The 5,398-nt window shown below is 37.0% G+C and overlaps 1 long non-coding RNA gene across 1 annotated transcript in view; it reads right to left on the bottom strand.

Annotated features, from left to right (window-relative positions):
- LOC110461748 overlaps window positions 1-4,547 on the bottom strand; it is a 6,411-nt gene extending 1,864 nt beyond the window's left edge. Inside the window, exon 1 of the long non-coding RNA XR_002464176.1 lies at window positions 4,509-4,547. This is a non-coding gene — a long non-coding RNA (uncharacterized LOC110461748). The remainder of the gene's footprint in view (window positions 1-4,508) is intronic.
- Between the last annotated feature and the right edge of the window lie 851 nt (window positions 4,548-5,398).

Genomic DNA, 5,398 nt, shown 5'->3' with positions numbered 1-5,398 from the left:
AGTGGATCGAGACGATTTTCATTATTGAACCAAGATGTTAAATTATAACTTGGGTTTATTCCATGTATATGAAGAGAAAAAGTTTGAATCTTTTAATTCAATTATATTTTTGAGATAAATATAATCACGGAATTAGATTGTCTAAGTCCGTGATACAATTTAGCATCGCATACAGAAGTACTGTATTGTATAAAAATAAATGTGTGTCGGTATTTTGCTATTTTAATTGAAGTGTCGACCTAACCAGAGACGTATATACTACTGGCTTTATATATCTCTTACTTTAACATAAGGCAGACAAAATAACGTCAATTTGTAATTAAACGATAATACTGAAAAAATGCCATACATTTTATTGACATTCAAAAACAGCATATACCAACGTTGAAGTTATTTTGTAAACATTTTTCAATGATACATTTCCGGGTTTTTTTGGACCGTAGCGGTGCCACAGTATGTGACTGTAGATCAGAGAATATAAAGTGTATACGTCTGTGTAAAGAAAATAATTGCAAACTGACTTTCCAGCCTAAATTAAAGAATCATTTTTGATCGACAACATTGAGAGCATTTGCACAAATTTCTCATCAGTGCTCAGAATCAGGACACGCAATGCTACCAGTGTGTGTTAATAATAATATACAGCATTTGATACAGCGCTCTATCTAGCTAACATATAAGCCACTCTAAAGCGCTTTACAGTACATATATATACAATTAATACAATTAGCATTTACATTAATCAATTCAATTTTGAGGAATTCGCAGGAGCTGCCTTATCAGGCGCTAACTACGAGTCCTATGCCACCTGGCTAATATCTCCCTATGTATGTATGCTGGAGATGTGATGTGTTCTGTTTGTAGTGGGACCGTGCTTCCAACGGCATCATTTAAAGTGACACCTCACTTGAATGCTACAGCACAGATACCGCAACATCCACCCCAGACCATGTTATACTACACCTGGGTTGTTGGAGTTGTGTGGGCAGGAGAAAAACACTTTTTCTGATATTCCATGCGTCCGACGACTTCGAGGATCGAACCCCGGCCGCCTGCGTGGAAGGCCGAAGTGTCCGTCCTATTCAGAGTCGTCAGTTTGATATCAATTAAACTCACTGTCTGGAAATTCTGACAAATTTTATATGGCTGAATACCATCTACATAATGTTATCTTCAGCACAATATGATTCCTCAAAATAAAAAAAAATATTAATCCGCGATCTGACGCTGTATGGCCATGGCTGTTCTCTAACTCGCCTATTCCTGCCATGATGACTGCTAGAGGCGTTGAACTTGTGACGTCACAGCCGATAGGGTCCCATTCACCGCGAGTTACGATTACGACCGGTTTTTATGCGGTTTTCGACATTTTTGTTTTTGGATAATATAGAATAATAATATATTAGTTTCTATTTTTATTCAGGGTACACTTTGATACTCTCGGGTCCCTGTGGACGCAGATACGTCCTTTGTCGACGTATCTAGATTAAATTTCTCCAACGAAATCTGAGAATTTAGGAAGTATAAATTAGATGTATCTCAACCAACACTTGGGGAGAATGATTACTCCGACATATCAGGATAAGTCCAAACAAACATTATTGTAACTAATTAAATAGCTTATACTACTTTTTATACGTCTCTGATTGAATTTTACGTATCGTTTTAATTCAATTAAAGTATTGAACAGGGAAAGTATAAAGACGACCACCGTGCACGGGGGGTGTAACTTCGTGTATATAATAATGAAGAATGAAGATGAGTAACACTTAATGCCCTTTTCATTATGCGTCGGAAACGTATGGTTGTGAGGCATAGATAACAAATGACTTCAAGGGATTAGAGGGTTGGATTAGTGTTTATAATTTGAAATAACGCTATGATTATGTCTGAATGTGCTTGATGCTAATTTCATTCAAATGAGATTTAGATCACTATTACCGTAAACATTTAAAAAGTGTGTGGGGGAGGGGTTGGGCGGTACCGATGTCATCAACGCCGACTTCAGTATCTGACGAATGACGGCATCATTTCTTTTAAAATAATTTTCTAACATACATAATAGTTTTATTGTTCAGAAATTCCTTTCTTAAATCTGCAACAAAGAGGTATTTTGATAGGAAATAAAATATATCCTTTATATCTTATAATTGGCACAAACATGTCCTGTATATAAAACCGTCCTTTTGTATGGTGACTATATGTAACTTTTTTCAGATATAAGATAAGCAACTGATTCGTGTGTCAGGAGGTTGAATGAGTTTAGTATTCATTCCGAATTTCAAAAGAACAAATCAAACTTTACACTGTATCTATCTAAAAAAATCATATTTTTCATCTTCTTTTATAATTCTAAGCACATTTTATTCCACATATAAATCATAAATTTATGTTTCTAGTTGTAACTATTTTATGATAATTTCAGCAAAATCACAATGTAAATCCTTACGTGTGAAGTCATCTATATATCAAATCCTTTTTGCTAATTTACCTGGATATGTAAACCAGAACAGACCGGTGTGTTAGTTACGATGACCATGATCGCTATCAGGGGTGACCTTAGCTCAGCGGGGGTGCACTACCTCTCACCGGTACCTCACGTTTAGCCCCCTGGACATCCCCATTTCAGTAAAGCCAGAGCACACGCATGTACGTACTGCTTGGTCGTCTACTGAAAGGTCGCGAGGCCGTACGTATAATACCGGACGTAAAACCATCAAAATCAATCTGTACTGGCTCTTATTAAGATTCAGCTACCGTTTTTTTGTCAGCACATCAGACCAGAAACGTAAACGTCTCTGATCAGACACTTTGTTTAAAACAGTTTTGTTTTAAAAAATAAACATCGGGCGGTTCAAACAGAGGCGTATAAAACCAGTATATACGCAGTACATACACTATAGTATATTAACTCGGTAGTGAAGCGGACGTAAAACCTATCAATCAATCAATCAATCAAGTATAGTATAGTATATAATATATATCTCTGGTTAAAGGATTTTAAAAGGGGATGGCCGGGGTAGTTTTTGGAAGTGATCTCTTCTGTGTTGTGGTCCTTACGCCAAACGTACAAACTTTTTTATGTGGCTCTAGATGTAAATTGAAGAATTTCGTCGGTATCACCCGGGTGTTACGGCACGATTTCTCACCCCGACACGATTTCTCACCCGGGTAAGACATCGTGCTAAAAGTGCTCCGGTCGCGACACGATTTCTCACCCTAGCACAATTTCTAACCCGGGTGAGAAATCGTGCAAAACTGTAACACAACATTCCTTATATTTATTGGTTGATTTATCTATCAATCTATTTATTCATATATTATTATCTAATTTATTGCTTTTTACCGAAAGTCGATCTAAACCCATAAAACATATAAAAATTACATTTTATGACTACTTGTTTCTATGCTATGCCTATTGGACTCAATTTTCAAGGGGTTTGTCCATATAAATAAATGCACTTCTGTTGTTTATAGTATATACAAGTTATTTTGCTATATAATGTTGTTTGAAACGTTTAAAGTAAGTCAAGTGTGCTGCAACCGTTCAAGGTATCTGCTGGTCAAATATTAACGATAAATTTCGATACATTCTACTGTTATGATCGACCTGACATTTTGCACAAAGTTAGGTAAGTTGAACATATTTATGAATCCGAAGACAGATGTAAAAAATATCGATTAACGAATTCCCGGGCGCGCGAACACCTCACTGGACACTCATTCCTCCGTGGACAGTCAATCCACCCTCGTGAAAATAGTATTTATTGACGTATTTCGGTACATTCTACTGTTATGGTCAACCTGATATTTTGCACACAGTTAGCTAAGTTAAAAATATTTATGAATCCGAAGACAGAAGTAAAAAAATATTGATTAACGAATTCTCGGGCTGGCGTGGACACTCAATCCAACCTCGTGAAAATAGTATTTACCGACATATTTCGGTACTTTATACTGATACGATCGAACTCAAATTTTGCACACACCTAGATATATGAACAATATTTAGGAATCAGAAGAAAAAAGTGAAATAAATCTTATAACGAATTCGCGGGCGCGCAAAAACCTCCGAGGACACTCATTCTTCCCAAATATGCATTTTTATCGACGTATTTCGGTACTTTGTACTGTTACGATCGAACTAAAAATTTGCACACACCTAGATATATGAACAATATTTGGGAATCAGAAGAAAAAAATGAAATAAATCCCATAACGAATTCGCGGGCGCGCAAAAACCTCCGAGGACACTCATTAGGGTGACCACAACAGTTATCCCTTGGAGGGCCTCATGGAAAAAATCAAACTAACCAGTCACTTATCCCTTCCTTTCGCATAAACCACTGTATAATTATAGAAACACAAAGTAAACTCTCTCCAATACATGCCCATTAACATATTAAACTAAGTTCATCTGTGTTCAAACTCAGACAAAGATACTGTATATAGCGAGCTTAAAGGGACATCACGTGAAGAGCCATATTTTTTTTTAATGAATGTGTTACCTCGCTATCCCCATATTCATAGTCCGTTCCAAATGTCCAGTTTGACCACTTGAATTGTTCGGGAAAGCCCTGCTAAAAATAGCGCCGATAACGTCACCTGACTAGGCAGTAAACACAAGTGGTGTGAGCGAGATGAAACGGTTTCCATAGGGGGCCCCCAGAGAGGGGACGTTAGGCAACTGCAACTTGATACCGCGCAATGGAACCAAGTAACATGCAATCTAATTAAAATTATATCTTCACATCGCTCCCGTTTACTGATATGTCGCGTTGAAGATCTAACAACATCCCATAGAGGGTCACGTCAGAGGTCAANGGGGGTGGTTTGGAGTCGTCTATTCTATCCTATCCTTATCTTGTGGTGTAATTTGGAGACGACTCCTTGGTCCGAAATGGTGTGTCTTGCTGGATGTTGTATCTGTGATTGTTGCTCCTTACTAATGTTTTTGTGTCGTTGAGGGGACTCGAAATTGGCCAATGTGGCTTATATTAATTTATATATGTACTTAAAAAAGAAAAATATTTGTTTATTTTTAAAGTGTATTTATTGCATATATTCCTGTTCTTATAGGGAGGTATATATATTATATTTGTTATGTACCTCGGGTCTCTTACTGCCGGTTGAGCCCGACAGTAGGGAAACGTCTCTGCTTCCGTTAGGTACAGTACTTTGTTTCCTTGTCAGACTTGGCCGGAGTTTGAGATTATCCGAGGGGTCCCTATGGGTATCATTTCAATCTGAATCCTTTTTATAGCCGTTGAAGCATTACTAACCTGTGTCGATTTGATTATATTTGTTTTAAGTATCTTTTATTGCTTTGATAATTATTGGAAAGTTTGATTCAAATATTGAAGCTACCCCATGTTTTGTTGATAAGTAATTAAATCTC

Source organism: Mizuhopecten yessoensis, unplaced genomic scaffold (assembly GCF_002113885.1).
Source record: "Mizuhopecten yessoensis strain PY_sf001 unplaced genomic scaffold, ASM211388v2 scaffold10651, whole genome shotgun sequence".
NCBI lineage: Eukaryota > Metazoa > Mollusca > Bivalvia > Pectinida > Pectinidae > Mizuhopecten > Mizuhopecten yessoensis.
Note: the sequence above shows the minus strand (reverse complement) of the source record. Positions and strands in the feature narration are given on the sequence as shown.